This window comes from Euprymna scolopes, chromosome 36 (assembly GCF_053919585.1).
Source record: "Euprymna scolopes isolate OS-2025 chromosome 36, ASM5391958v1, whole genome shotgun sequence".
Taxonomy (NCBI): Eukaryota; Metazoa; Mollusca; class Cephalopoda; order Sepiida; family Sepiolidae; genus Euprymna; species Euprymna scolopes.
Window position 1 is genome coordinate 79510256 of NC_136517.1, and position 17500 is coordinate 79527755.

Consider the following 17500-nt stretch of genomic DNA (forward strand, 5'->3'; position numbering starts at 1 on the left):
CAAACTACACCGCACTCTACCAACTGAGCAAACGCGCCGCACACAAGAAATTCTATTAACCAACACAAATCAAGTAAACCACGACGACATCAAGCTGTGGAATAGACCGGTTCGTTGGCTGGCATGGCTCTTGTGGGCTGCGGCGTTCTTTAGGATGTAGAAATAATTATATATAATCTCTCACATTCTGAAAATTATATATATATATATATATATATATATATATATATATATATATATATATATATATATATATATAAGATATTAAGGCAGCATGGTGGTGTATTTACAAGAATGTATTTATGAAAGTATAAAAATCGTGTGTTACAGAAAGTCTTCGTCCGATACTGTGACTGAAGCTACCACCAATGGCTGCCGCCACACTTAGTCGTAACTCTATAGCATGCGGAATAATCAATCCATTCTCGAGATAGGTTTGATAAACATCACACCAGAACAGTATGAATACACAACGAGGGCGATAGGTCTATTTTGAACCCATAAAGCCGTTTTTTGTCATATTTTTTTTATATAGAGACTTACGTATGAATTTTGGTGAGATTCATATTAAGTACATGTCATGATAACCTGGCGGTAAAGAGGAGATAGACCCAGCTGCAGCTAGCGTGATTGAGATAAGTGTTTAATAGTTAGCTTTCTAGATAAAATCTGCTAGAAATGCTTATATCGAATGATTATATATAAATTAAGTCACGTGTTTAGGACACGGAACAGAGTTTCTAGTCGGTTTGTCTCAAGAAGCTGATATACGAGACGTGTCCGAGAATTTAGAAATCTAAGTGAATATTGCCTTTAGACTCTGCCGGTGCGTCAACAACTTGAAGAAAGCTAGAAAGAAACAAGGCAAGAGGTAATCAGAATTAGATCAGTCTTTCCTCCCATAAAAAAATATTTCTCTAAATAAAACCTTTGAAAGTCGACAGATTTCTACATTGTTTCCATGCTTAAGTAAATTCGTTTATTTTTTTTTAATGAAGTTATAAAGAAAAAAGGCAAGAACTAATCACGTTATTGTTTTTTTAGATCTTTTTATATACTACCTAAATCATAATATCTACGATTTGCGAACGGACCTCCTTTCTACATTTATTTTGATCGACTTTTATAAAAAAATTCCCTCTATTCCGTCGTGTGCGTGTTTGTCTTTTTCATATAAATAAAGCGAAACTAATCGAAGCGAAGTAGACCGCCTGGCTTTCCTGTCAAGGAACGTCTTGAAAGCAATTAGCTTTGATCAATGTGAAGAAACCCCTTCATATCAGACAATTGTTATTCATATGAGATTTCCCCTTGAGGGGAGGGTCCCAAACATCGTGGGGAAACAAATACGGCGAGAAGCTTGACTGGTCTCAAGCCCGACGTTTATTTCTGCTCCTGCATGAACTAATTACTGCAAGTCAACTTTTTAATCGTTAAATTTGAACGCTTTTCGCTTCCTCTCGCCTCGTAACGTAGCGGTAAGATCTCAGCTTTTCTTTCACTTTCTTGTTTTCCACCTTCGCGTCACGGGTTCGAGCCTGCCTGCCTACTAACACTTTTTCCAAACACCCGGGCAACGCCGGGCACCCCGCTACTAAACATTATTTCTCTAAATAAAACCTTTGAAAGTCAACAAATCTCTACATTGTTTCCATGTTTGTGTAGATTCGTTTGTTTTCGTTTTTTTTTTTTTCATGGAAATCGCTCGGGAGAATACATGAGACCACTTAATGTAAAGAAACTAACAAGAACGAAAGCTGATTATTGCAAAGACACGAGATGCCTATTGTCCTTAGTCTTGAAAAGATCAATGCTGTAGATAGAAAGAAAAGCAATGAGCAAGAAGGGGGTTACCGAACCTTGTCGTCCTTGGAAAGAAACTACTGGAATAGAAAGCTGTTTAACAATGAGGAATTAAAACAACGAATTCATGGAGACCACTAGACCAACGAGTCCAACGAGCTGGCGCAAAGGAAGCAGGAAATAGATCAGACAATTCCAAAGAAGAACTACAATAATGCCATTTGTATAAAAGGCTGAGACTATCAACACCACATCTGTGAGAGAAAGGTTGCAGCGAAGAAGATGGGGTGGGGGCCAACCAAATTACAGATACGTTTCTGCAATTTATGAAGGACCTTTAAAAGGGACACATATTCATCAGCCCAAATATGACAACAATACTCCATACATGGTCTGATGGTAGATTCGCAGAGACGGAGACTAGCCTCCGGCGTGAGAAAGTGTTTAGAACGATAGAGAGAACCGATTTTATGTTTGGAGTTAAACTGAATATCACAACCACAAGGGGATAACGGCCTGCACATTGGAAAGCGATGATAAGGATAATGAAAGACCAGCGACCGTGCACGTATGAAAAAAGAATTTTTTTTTTATTTGAGTTGCTTCTCGATGAGTCACTGACAAAATACCACAAGTATACAATTACGCGTTTAATATTTGTTTAAAGGTAAAATATAACATTTTTGATCTGCAAGGATATCCATTGGGATAATCACGAACCCTTAACAATAACGCCGACAGAGCTGTAAAACCGACTATTGGATCCATTTCAGCACCTCTTAAAACATCTGAAACCAAATATCGACCGACATCTTCACATCCGGATAACCCTGTTAGGTGAGTATATGATATTTTATGACAGTGAGAATCGAGGATTCGATTACGCAGTCACAGCTCGATAAAATACCTCAGATAAATGGACAAGGAAACAACGTTAGTGACCTTCGACCTTTTGGTGGCCACCTCTGTAAATTGAACTGGGCAGGCGATATTGTGAGTGTTAGAATGAAATAAAGACCTGAGAAACCAGCGGTAAAGAATTATTGTGTAAATTCATTTGCGCGGAAATTGCGTTTTCGATGACAGGGGAGGCGCTAAATTCCACGTAAGCCTAAATTCAGTCACTGGAAGATACTCTTATTTCGGTTTTCTTTAGATGTATGACGAAACACCACGTCTTTTTTTGGGGACACAGGTTCGATTTCTGCTCGAGTTTAATTTTTCAACTTTTGTCATTGTTTGTTTATTTCCAGTCCCGCGGACGAAATAATCTCTTCCTCAGTAATATTATCTGCGGAAGCAATAATAGTACTAATACAACGTCGGCTGAATATAAAACGTAGATGTAGTCGAAAATAAATTTCCAATCTTTAATATCTATATAATGGACCGGTGCCCGGAAAACTCGTCCCGGGAAAACTCGTCTCTAGAAAACTCGTCTCCGGAAAACTCGTACCTGGAAAACTCGACCCCGGAAAACTCGTCCCCTTTCGCTAGGTAGGAAAACTGGTCCCTTATTGAATAAATATCGATTGAAAACACATCTTATGATCGTTCTTGAAGGAGATATTGTTTTTTAAAATAGACTATAGCCCCCATAATATTTTAAAAAAAATATTTTTACTTGTTTAATGTTTTTTCTTTTTTAAATAAAATCGATTTTCTACCTAACTGGCTAAGTTCTTAGTGGTTTCACTTATTTTAAAGCGTTTATTATGTTCATAAACGAGACCACATATTTTTTTTATATTAATACATACGTTATTTATTAATACATGCGTTATTTAAAATTATAATTTGTCAAAATTTGACAGGACGACAATAAATGTTGATAATTGATAAAATTATAATTTTAAATAACGCATAAGTAGCAGTGTCAGAAATTTCGTGAAAATAGTGAATAATTCCACCCCATCTTTCCAAGCTTATAACTCCTCGAAAAATGTAATTCAAGCCCTAATTTTTTTTTCAATTAAAGGAGTAAGGACCAAGGTTTTATTTAAAAAAAAACAAAACAAAACAATGTGTTTTTTTTTTTAAAAAAAGGTTTTAAACTTCGGACTTTACAGGTAAATTTCTAAAAAACTGATTTTTTTTTTGTTTTAAATTTGAATATATTATTTATTGACCTTTTCTCTTCAATTTGTGATATATAAAACTATTAAACATAAATTAATTATTTACTTTTTAATAGACATTTCAAAATGAGAGGCGTAAATTATTCGACCCCCTATCTTTCTAAGCTTATAACTCCTCGAAAAATGTAATTCAAGCCCTAATTTTTTTTTCAATTAAAGGAGCAAGGACCAAGGTTTCATTAAAAAAAAAAAAAAGACAAAAAGAAAAAATGTGTTCTTATAAAATAAGGTTTTAAACTTCGGACTTTACAGGTAAATTTCTAAAAAACTGATTTTTTTTTTGTTTTAAATTTGAATATATTATTTATTGACCTTTTCTCTTCAATTTGTGATATATAAAACTATTAAACATAAATTAATTATTTACTTTTTAAGAGAAAGTTGAAAATGGGGGGCGTGAAAATGGGGGGGCGTGAATTTAAAAAAAACGTTTGTCTAAAATATTATATTCGGTTTATTGGAAAGAACATAAAATTTCACATTGACCCTGAAAATATCGTAAAAATAGAATCAATAGAAAAATTTTGATAGATTTTTAAAATTTAAAAATATTGAGTTTAAAAATTGAAAAATATTGAGTTCGGAAAATTCATTACTGTTTTAAAAAAAAATAAAAATATTTTTATTACTTTTAAAACAACTGTAATAGTTTATTTTGGAAGTATAATCCATAAAGAAAATAAATAACCCACTTTTAACAGAGAAATTACGAGATTTTTATATTGTATTCGCAGTTTCGTGTTAGGGGTGTCAAAAATTCCTACAAAAATTCTGATACTGCTAACGCATAAGTGCATTTGGTATGAGAGAAAACAAAAACGTAACAACAAAAAACTATCATAATTAAAAAACCAAAACAAAAAAAGTAACGAAGAATCGAATCGCTCCCTGTTTTTTTTTATTTTTTGTTTTGTTTTTATTATTGTTTTTATTACTAAAAAAAAACATCGTTAAAATAAGAACAAAAAAACATTGTAATTAACTAATAAATCAAAAGCGAAATATTTTTTTGTCGCGAGAGATGCCATGTGCTAACAACCTCTCGTTAACTCATTTTTAATTTTTTTAATTTTTATTTCAAAATTCTAAAATCAATTATTAAGAGAAAAAGTAATCACTAAATAAATTTATTAATCAATTTTATTGAAAACTCCGCTATCGATTATCAAGAATCTTTTTAATTTCATTTTTTGTTGGTTGTTTTTCGGAGGGAGATATAGTTTTTACTCCCCCCCCCTCTCTCTCTCTCTAAATTATATTTTAAAAATATTAAAATTTATTATTTTCTTTTTAAAACCAAATCTCCCTCAGTAATTTCTTTAATTTTCTATTTTTTAGCGGTTATCAAGACCCTTAAGATGTGATATACCCTCATGTCGGACATTATTTCTCGTTCTCACGTGATACTCGACATGTTTTTTGTTTGGTTTCTGTGTTTTTTTTTTCTTTACCGAATAAACGATTCCAAATAAATTAAACAACAAACAAAATAGTCGGCGAGGTAGAAAAATCGATTTTACCCTTTTAAATGAGTAAATTCTTTTTATATCAATATAAAAAAATGCGGTCTCGTTTATGAACATAATAAACACTTTAAAATAAGTGAAACTACTAAGAACTTAGCCAGTTAGCTAGAAAACAGACACTTAGAAAATCGATTTTATTTAAAAAAAAAAAAAAAACATTAAACAAGTAAAAATATATTTTTTTAAATATTATGGGGGCTATAGTCTATTTAAAAAAAAACAATATCTCCTTCAAGAACGATCATAAAATGTGTTTTCAATCGATATTTATTCAATAAGGGACCAGTTTTCTTACCTAGCGAAAGGGGACGAGTTTTCTGGGGTGGAGTTTTCCGGGTACGAGTTTTCCGGAGACGAGTTTTCCTGGGACGAGTTTTCCTAAATTCTAATGGATCCCTTCCATTCGATTTCAACGTATGCAGCTCCGTCACAACAGCTAAGTTGCTCGGAAATTCACACAATGTGAGAAAGAAGGAGAGAGAAAGAAATTAAAAAGACCAAACCGAGTTATGTGTTCATCAACGTGTTGTCTTTATTTCGAGACTTTCTCTGAACGAAATAAAGACGAAACGTTGATGAACACATAACTCGGTTTGTTCCTTTTTATTTCTCTATTTTGTCGGAATACTATTTCCATTATTCTCACACACACAGTTACACACACACACACACACACACACACACACACACACACACACACACACACACACACACACACATATATATATATATGTATGTATATATATATATATATACTATTATTAACAAAATCACGCTGTGTATGTGTGTGTGCGTGTGTGTGCGTGTGTGTGTAAGAGTTCCTTCTTCATAGGTTTCGAAACGGCTAAGCCTATATTTTGCAAATTTCGCACAAAGGTAATTTATATGCCTGGAAGTGTTCTTAGATACGAGGGGCGTGCAATAAGTAATGCCCTTGACCCACTTACATTTGTCTGATCTAGCTGAAATTTGGCATGTGCAATGATTTATATCTCTACGGCTTATGTGGCAAATTACAGCTCTGAACTAACTGTGGTTTCTGTTTTACAGGTGTTTAAACTGATTCAGGTGTGAAATGGAGCCTGTTGAATGTCGAACAGTGATCCGGTTTTTGTATTTGAAAGGACGCACATCACACGAGACTTTTAATGAAATGAAAGAAACTTATGGTGATAATGTCCAATCATATGACCTTGTAAAACGCTGGCATCGTGAATTCAAACATGGCCGGAAGTCTGTGGAAACAGCTCCCAGACCTGGTCGCCACCTTTTGCCATTGATGAGGCATCTGTCCATCAAGTTGAGGCTGCCATTTTGGAAGATCGGCGCATTACTATTCGCTAAATAGCCCAAGATATCAAGATTAGTACAGGGTCTGTGGAAACTATCATTCATGACCATTTGCATATGCATAAGGTGTCTGCCAGATGGATTCCAAGGTTGCTCACACCATTCCAGAAGCGAGAACGCGTCGAGTGCTCGAGGATGAATTTGGAGATGTGCCAAGAAGATGAGTCAAAGTTTTTCAAAAGACTGATTACACAGGATGAAACCTGGGTCCATCACCATGATCCAGAGACCAAAGCCCAGTCAATGCTGTGGAAGCACTTGGACTCACCACCCCCAAAGAAGGCAAGTGTGCAGCCTTCCACTGGCAAGGTCATGCTCACAGTCTTCTGGGATCAGAACAGAGTAGTGATGACAGATTTCCTGGCAAAGGGTACCACAATTACAGGAGCATATTATGCTTCACTTTTGAGGAAATTAAGGGAAGCTATCAAAATCAAGAGGCGGGGCAAGATCAGCAAAGGTAACCTCCTCCTGCAGGACAACGCTCCGGTCCACAACTCGCATGTCGCCAGATCAGAAGCACGGGCGTGTGGTTATGAAATCTCTCCCCATCCTCCCTACTCTCCTGACTTTGCACCCTCTGACTTTCACCTCTTCCCAGCCATGAAGTTGTTTTTGAAAGGAAAGCGTTTCCCAGATGACGCAGCCTTGATTTCTGAAGTCACGTCGTGGTTGGAGGACCAACCTGAGGTGTTCTACAAAAACGGTCTCCAGAGCTGCATCAAACGATGGGAGAAATGCATAAATCTGGGTGGCTCCTATGTAGAAAAAGACTCATAACTATGCCAAGTTTCGTTACTCTACTGCTATGGGAAGTGGGTCAGGGGCATTACTTATTGCACACCCCTCGTATGTTTTGTACAGAAATTCATTGATAAGTATCGGAAATCGAAAAAAATCCGATCTTGAAAATAGTCTTACTTATAGATTAAAAAAAAAAACTTTTACTGGGCAATATTTTTACGTTACCCAATAATAAAATCTCAGCAAATCATTTTAAAAATCGTCTTTCTGTCAGTAAACAACTCTTATATGAGTCAGAAGCAGAAGTGTGCTATTGAATTCCTCTATGCAGAAAAAAAATTGAATCGATCAACATTAACCGACGCCTGTTGAACTTTTAAGAAATTAATGCAGTTGATGTCAGTACAGTTAGGAGATGGGTCCGTCGATTTCAGACTGGCGACAGAGATGTGAGTGACGAAGTAGGTTCCGGACTTTTACGACCGAGACATCAAAAGAGGCTGGTAAAAGTACATTGCGAATGATGGTGACCTATGTAGAAATCTAAATTCTGAAGCACAAAGGTCGCTCGTTTTAATGGGTCCACTCCCGTCTTCAAAGTTCTTCAATGTTTTTTTTTTTTTTTTTTTTTTGGTTACAAAATATGAGACCTTAGTTTTGGAACGCATTGCTCTTGTAGCAATGAGCTTCTGGTCCATGTGGAGGCAACCCTATATATCAAGATACTCTCACTATCCAACTCCCATTTCCCCCTCTCCACATAAAAAAAACGGCTTCATACCTAATTTGCTCTCATGGGGAAGCAAATAAATACAGACCCTGGTTTGTTACATTTTAGCCCTAACCAACGCCTGGTAGCGCTGCTAGTATAATATTCATTTGATTGTTGCAAATTGTGATACAATGACACTAACATATCATATCATAATTTGTGATTAGGAATAGATGTTTGTTTTTTTGTGTTTATGAGCACCCATTTGATAATGAAAAAGCCATGAAAGCATATCACTTTCCGTATATTTTACAGTTTGAATTTATATTCTAGACGTTACTATATTCAGTGTACGAGTTTTTTTTTTGTTTTTTTTTTTTACGTGGGGGTTACCACTTATCAAGGTCCGAAGGCCACTCAGGGATAAGTGTTATTGCATGTACAGTAATCAATGAGATAGTATTATAGTAGTGTTGGAGATTTGATAGAGTGTCTTACTTAAGGGGGCGGTTTGTCAGGAATTTGTTTATGTTGGACTTGAAGACATCCAAGTTGTAGTCAGGTGGGAAACAGGCAAGCGGTAGAGAGTTCCACTGGCATGCAGTTCTAAGAAAGAAGCTTTGCTCATGGAATCTACGTTTGGATTTAGGCACAAATAAAGAGTGGGGAGAATTATTGACAGTAGTTTCGGCCAAACGGGTGTTTCTCGTGAAAGATTGGCGAGGGGGGGGGGGCGAGAGATTGGAGCTAAGACGAGAACCTGCCATGAAAATAACGATAAAACAAAGACAGGCTCGCAACGTCTCTTCTGTAGGAGAGAGGTTGCAGGGAAGAGAAAAGGGCATCCCCCACTAAACCACGGAGTCCATTTTGTACTCTGTCAAGGCAGGATAGGCTGTTTTTAGCAGCTCCTGCCCAGATGTGGCAGCAGTACTCCACCCTTGGACGTACTTGGCTTTTATACAGATATTTAATGTTTAATGTAGTTTCGACGGTGCCCGGAAAACTGGTACCCGGAAAACTCATCCCCTTTTGCTAGGTAGGAAAACTGGTCCCTTATTGAATAAACATCGATTGAAAACACATTTTATGACCGTTATTGAAGAAGATATTGTCTTTAAAAGAGAATGCACATCCCTATAATATTTTTTTTTAATATTTTTACTTGTTTACTGTTTCTTTACAAAAAATTAAATTGATTTTCCTAAGTTTTCGTTTTCTACATAGCTTTGTAAGTCCTTGGTGTTTCAACTTTTTTTAAAGAGTTTATTTAGACGAGTCTTCCGGGGACGAGGTTTCCTAAATTCACATTCGACATATTCTTGACGACACTAAAAAACAACTAAAGTATTATATTATTTTTTTTATTTTATGTTATTATTTTTTTTTATTTTATTATTTTTTTTTATTTTATTATTTTTTTTTATTTTATTATTTTTTTTTATTTTATTATTTTTTTTTATGTTATTATTTTTTTTATTTTATTATTTTTTTTTATTTTATTATTTTTTTTTATTTTATTATTTTTTTTTATTTTATTATTTTTTTTTATGTTATTATTTTTTTTTATTTTATTATTTTTTTTTATTTTATTATTTTATTTTATTTTATTATTTTTTTTTATTTTATTATTTTTTTTTATTTGGCAAATTGGTACTGATCCATATTTTACCATTTTTTTATTACATTTTCACCCCAAACAAGCCACAATACCACTTTGATGTGAGAGGCTATTATCAGGGACATAAGTTTCACGGGATACTATGTAGGGAGTTGAGCAGCAAGATGTCTGTTCACATTACACTTTAACTTTTGCATGTCAGTACAGTTGGGGAAACAGGAACCCGGAAGGAAATTCCATTAAAATACTTTTACCTGATTTTCCTACCCTGCCAAAATTGCCAAAATTTTTTGTTGCTTAACCTCCCGCTGTTTAATTTTCCAAACATTCAGGTGACGGTAAATTTTATGTTTCTCTTTAGAGGTCCCTGATATACGCACGGATTGGATAGATGTATCTGTATTGGTGCCCGGAAAACTCGTTCACATAAAACTCGTCCATTTTTGTTAGGTAGGAAAACTAGGCCACTATTGCATAAATATCGTTTGAAAACACATTTTATCATTGTTCTTGAAAGAGGGGTTGTTTTTAAGAGACTACACACCCCATAATATTTTTTAAAAATATTTTTACTTGTTTACTGTTGTTTTGTCTTTATTTCGAGACTTTCTCTAAACGAAATAAAGACGAAACGTTGATGAACACATAACTCGGTTTGTTCCTTTTTATATCTTTATTTTGTCGGAATACTATTTCGATCATTCTCATCATACACACACACATACACCCCCCATATATATATATATATATATATATATATATATATATATATATATATATATATATATATATATATATATATATATATATATACACTTTGCACTGAAGATTCCCGAAAGGATTAAACACTAGTGTCTGTGGGTATTTAATTTTTATTGTAAAAAAATAATTATGACAGCCCCTTTAAGAAATTCATTTCTGATCGTTGAGCACTTTCAGTTGAATTAAAGTCGGTCAATTTAGCTCTTATGCATAGATCATAGTATGACGATTAGATCACTCTCTGACAGACGTAAATGAACATTTAAAATTAAGATGTTTAAATTCGACGTTATTTCACGCGGTTAATGGTAGCAGAATGGATTAGGTTTCCGCTAATCGAGCCAGAGATGTCTCGTGTTGCGGGGTTCGAATCGTTCGACTGGTATTAATCGTGACCACTGCACTGAAGATTCCCGAAAGGACGAAACACTAGTGTCTGTAGGTATTTAATTATTATAGTAAAAGACTAATTATATATATATATATATATATATATATATATATATATATATATATATATACTATCATAAAAAGGAATCACTTTGTGTGTACGTGTAAGAGTTCCTGCCACATAGGTTCCAAAACGGCTGAGCCTATATTTTGCAAATTTCACACAAAGGTAATTTATATGTCTGGAAGTGTTCTTAGATATGTTTTTTTACAGAAACGCATCCAATAAGTATCGGAAATCGAAAAAGATCCGATCTTGAAAATAGTCTTTCTTATAGATAAAAAAAAAAGAACGCTTACTGGGCAATACGTCACACAATAATAACATCTCAGCAAATCATTTTCGAAAATCGAAAACGTCGATCTTCAAAATAGCCTTTCTCTGTTGCAGATACTGATGGTTAGAGACTCTCAGTAAACAACTCCTGCCATTATATGAGCCAGAAGCAGCAGTGTGCTATTGAATTCCTCTATGCAGAAAAAAATTGAATCGATCAACATTCACCGACGCCTGTTGAACTTTTAAGAAATTAATGCAGTTGATGTTAGCACAGTTAGGAGATGGGTCCGTCGATTTCAGAGTGGCGACAGAAATGTGAGTGACGGAAAACTCGTCCATTTTTGTTAGTAAGGAAAACTAAGCCATTATTGTATAAATATAGTTTGAAAACACATTTTATCACCGTTCTTGAAAGAGGGGTTGTTTTTAAAGAGACTACACGCCCCATAATATATTTTTTTTAAATATATTTTTACTTGTTTACTGTTGTTAAAAAAAAAAGATAAAATCGATGTTCTAAGCGTTCTTTTTCTACTTAGTTAAATAAGTTTTTAGTGTTTTAACTTATTTTAAAGCGTTTATTCCGTTCAAAACGCAAGTAATGTCAGATGTGACGTGAGACTACACATTCCATAACAAATTATAAATATTTTTACAAATCATTATAGGGTGTGTACTCTCTGCTTTTGGACTGAATAAACGCTTTAAAATAAGTTAAACCATTAAACACTTACCCAGCTAGGTAGAAAACGAACACTTACAAAAATCAGTATATTTCTTTTTTAAAAAGAACAGTAAACAAGTATAAATATTTTTTTATTTTAAGGAGGATTTAGTGTATTTTTTAAACAATATCTGCTTCAAAAACTGTCATGTTTTCACTCGTAATTTATTCAATAAAGGCCCAGTTTTCCTACATAGCAAAAATGGACGATTTTTCCATGGACGAGTTTTCCGTGAAGGAGTCTGCCTAAATTCATCTGTAATGTTTGGTTGTATTATATTTATCATTGTTTTTGTTTCAAAGCAATTCATAACCCCAAAATAAACGAGGCTACCCCCATCCCATCAGCAAACTGACCCCCTACTCGTTACCCTATTAAAAGAGGAAGTCAGTTAACTTGACCGTTCACGCACACGGGCAGAAATGAACTTACCAACTATCCTTTTTTTTTACCGAACCTTCTTACCTTTTCGTTTTTATTTGTTTAATTTCTTAGTTCTCGTCGCCCCCTACTATTTGTAATTAATAGATAAGATCACAAACTCCGTTGGCTTCCCCTAATAGCTCCAAAACCGCTCCGTTGCCGTCTGTTCTAAGCCTTAACCCCTGGGACGTCCAACAGGGCCGGTGGCGCCGGTGACGTCATGCAATTCTGCCTTAGACAGCTTTAATGGCGTCTGCTCACGCGTTAAGTACCAACAGTCTCGTATATGTGTATTTGAAGTGTATGTGTTTGCGTATCTGTGAGTTTACGTATCTGTGTGCGTATTTGCGTGTGTGTGTGTGTGTGTGTGTGTGTGTGTGTGTGTGTGTGTGTGTGTGTGTGGAGAGATTCAGGGTTAGAGACAATCAAACAAATATAAATTACAGACTTGGGAATCAAGAGATTTCAAATATCCATTTTAATATCATCCTCCATATAAACACACACACGCACACACACACAAACAAACACACGCACACACACACACACACAAACAAACACACACGCACACAAACACACACACACACACAAACACACACACAAACACACACAAACAAACACACGCACACAAACACACACAAACACAAACAAACACACACACACAAACACACACACACACACACACACACACACACACAGGCAGACTCGTTCACAGAAAACTCGTCCAATGAAAACTTGTCCATTTTTGCCATGTAGGAAAACTAGGCCATTATTGAAGAAATATCGATCGAAAACACATTTTAATAACGTTTTTCAAACAAATATTGTTTTTAAAATAGACTACCCCCCTAATGAAATAAAAAAAATATTTATACTTGTTAACTGTTGTTTTTAAAAAATAAAAATTGGTTTTTGTAAGTGTCCGTTTCTACCTAGCTGGGTGGTTAGTGGTTTAACTTATTTTAAAGCGTTTATTTAGTCCAAAACAGAGACTACACATCACATAATAATTTGTAAAAATATTTATACTTTATCATGGAATGTGTAGTCTCACGTCACACCTGACATTAATTGCTTTTTGAATAGAAAAAACACGTTTTAAAATAAGTTAAAACACTAAAAACTTATTTAACGAGGTAGAAAACGAACGCTTAGAACATCGAATTTATCTTTTTTTTTAAACAAAAGTAAACAAGTAAAAATATTTTTAAAAGATAGGTTAGGGTTAGGGTTAGTCGCTTAAAAACAATTCCTCTTTCAAGAACGATGATAAAATGTGTTTTCAAACGATATTTATTCAATAATGGCCTAGTTTTCCTACCAAGCAAATGTGTATGTATACAAGGGTTTTCGAGAATAGAGCCGGTCGTATCTATAACCAGAAATATTCTTATTTGATTGTTTGCCGCCTCTATATTACACAAACGAAAGAAAAAAACTTTAATTTCAAGTGAAAGAAATGGTACCTACGTAATTGTTAGGTCTCAAATAGTAACTTATCCAAACTTATATATATATATATATATATATATATATATATATATATATATATATATATATATAGTGCCGCCAAAAAACAAATTTAAGTTAAATTAAATGTAAGTGTTTAAACAACCTATATTTCGTTTGATTCGCCTTCGCATTCCTGTGTAATATTACATGTTCATATTTGACTTTTAATTGAAGTATCCTAGTGTTCACGTTAATAAAAAGAAATAATTTCAAATTGAGAAGGCAAAAAGAAACGCCGCACAATGCAAAATTGTTAATTAAATGTAACTTTAGAACATTAATGCACCACATATACAACAGGAACACAATGAACTAGTTATTAGTTAGTAGCATAGCCCTTCTGCAATTTGACAGCCTGCGAATTTTGGACCATTCTCTTGAATTAGTCTGCGGCAATAGTCTGGTGGAAAGGCAACTTAATTCTCTTTAATTTTCGTCCCAAATTCTTCAAGATTGAAAATTTTATCATTGCGTATCTGTTGGTTGATGTAATGCCATACGTTTTCGATAGGATTGAGGTCTGGATATTGTGCATGCCAATTCAAGCACGAAATATCATGCTCTTCAAGGAACCTCTTGACATTGCCAGCTGTGTGAATGGGAACATTATCCTGCGTGAAGATGAGATTATCATCCAAATTCCGGTCGAACTATGGTAGCAAATTCTCAGTCAACCTATTATTGTAGTTGATCGAATTAATTCGACCTTGCAATAGATCTATAGGCCCTGGACCATTGGCACTAATCTCGTCCCGCATCAAAACTGAACCTCCACTCACCTCTTTGCAGCGTTGAGACTGTGCACCTAGGATTAAATTTTTCGTTCTTCCTTTAACGCAAGTACTGTCTACCATTCACTGCGTTTTTTATTGAACTTGCTTTCGTCGCTAAAAATCACCGTTGACCAATATGAAGAGTCTGACGACGCTTTCTGTTCTTTACAGAACTCATTGGTTTGTACTTTGGAACACATCCTAGCAACTTAAATTCCTTCAATCTTAATGGTAGAAAGAGAGCACATTTTTCTTTTGGGGGGGGGGTCCGTTTCCAATCGGTTTTATACCCTTCTTTCATTGCCCCCCCCGTCCTGCCATGACCTGAAGCCGTTGATCTACTTCATTTGGTCATACGTTGAGAACATCACCAACATCACCTTCCATAACACCAATGGCAGATGGTCGCCGGCATTCGCCGAGTATTCACCGAGCTTCCGCCGGCGCCTTTGGAAAAGGCATACTCCTAGTTCCGGACCTGTATTGAGGCGATGATTAAAACTAGTGGCGGCTACATTGAATAAATTCTGCATTTTGTTGTGTACTTCTGAATTTATCATTTTGCCAAATTTTGCACAACGGAAATAAATATTGAGTATTGATATGATATTTTTAAACAGTTAATAGATCCCCGTGGTTTGAGTAAAAAAAAAAAAAAAATAATAATGATAAAACTTGCTGAAAATCGGGATTTAACCAAAATCACCGACTTTTTACGCTGGTTTGATTAATCCCAAGTGTAAATGCCTATTTAAAATATTTAGTAAATATTTTTCGGGGGGGGGAGATTCTTGCCCTATTTTTCACTAAGAGGATTGGAGCTTAAGCTGCACTTCTACAACGGTCCTAATTTTCCATGATCAAATTGACATTTTTACCTATTTATTCACGTTTGCCATTTTTTCCGTTGCCATTTTTATCGAGCACCATATATATATATATATATATGTTTTTCTTTGTTTTTGTTAGCGATACTTTCTTGAATGAATTCAAGTATTTATACGAAAGTGCATTTTTACCTAAATGCTTGTTGGGAATAATTTTCCCATTAACCAATCTGGTACCCCCTTTAATGGGGAGCGGCATATATATTATTTTTAAAAAAATATAATTATCCACTGGCACATGTTTCGTCAGCCACTCTGAGTAGTCGTGGACGACGAAGCATGTGTAAGTGGATAATTATATTCTTAAAATTATATATATATATATATATATATATATATATATATATATATATATATATATATAACTACTTCATTTACTCACATAAATTTAATATACGAAAGTATAGATTTATGCGTAAACTTAAAGTATTTACTTCAAAAGTGCTCAATACGTAGGTAGAGCTAGTTAGTAATTTATAAAATATATATGGCGATTAAGCTACACTGAATATTCTGCGTTTCATCCACTATAGGATTCGTCAGGCTTATGCGCGAATTTTGTGGTTGCTTCTTGTTTTTATATATGTTGAGGATTTCTAGTTAGCCAATCAGCTTAAACCACTAACCTAGTTCTAAAACAGATCATCTGTTCGATAAAATGCATGCCCATTTGGTGGATACTAGAAAGCTGATTGGCTAACTAGAAATCCTCAACATATATAAAAACAAGAAGCAACCACAAAATTCGCGCATAAGCCTGACGAATCCTATAGTGGATGAAACGCAGAATATTCAGTGTAGCTTAATCGCCATATATATTTTATAAATTACTATATATATATATATATATATATATATATATATATATATATATATATATATATTGATAGTGCCGCCAAAAAGAAAGTCCGGGCTCGTCATTTTTGCAAAAACCGCAAATTTAAGCAAAATTGAATGTAACTGTTTAAAATTACCTATCTATACCTCATTTGATTCGCCTTTTATTCCTCAATAATTTTAGCTGTTCATGTTTGATTCTTAATTAAAGTATCCTAGTGGTCATGTCAATTCAAAAAATTAGCTTCAAATCGAGAAAGCAAAATGAAACTGCAGTAACGAATGAGCTTAAAACCAGCTTAACATTGCATCTGACGACGCTTTCTGTTCTTTACGGAAATCGTTGTTTTGTATCTTGGGACACATTCTAGCAAATAAAATTCCGTCAATCTGTTCTTAAGTGTAGAAAAAGAGTACTTTTTTAAAACAAGATTACGCAGTTGTTGGATTTGGGGAGCCGTTTTAAATCTTTTTTTTAGGCTGTGGATCTTGATAGGAGGGGTCAGTGAGGGAAGGGTACAAGTGGTACCTTTCTTTCTGAAGCCAAGACTGGGTCTCTTTGGACCAAGTCCTGCTGTTACAACCAGGGTTTGCCAGCGGCCACCTGATTGCATCAGAGATCACCACCCTCTTCAGCACATCCAGGTACACTTTGCTGTTGACGTTAAAGCCGACTTCGAAGATGTGAGATGGCATGATGTGGCCCTCACTTGAAACTACACCAAAGACCATAATCGTGGCTGGAAAATTCGTTCAGCTGTGCCCTCAAGCGTTGAACCTTCCGGGTTTGCATTTTGAGGGTGCTGGCAATGGTCCTGTTGTCCGGAATCGCTCGTTGAACATTGCGTCATTGCTCTTGGGATTTGCACACAACTGGCCAACTAGTAGATTGTCTGCAACGAAAAATTTTTTTAAAAAACCGGTATTCATAAAACGGAAATGGAATAATGTCGTCTC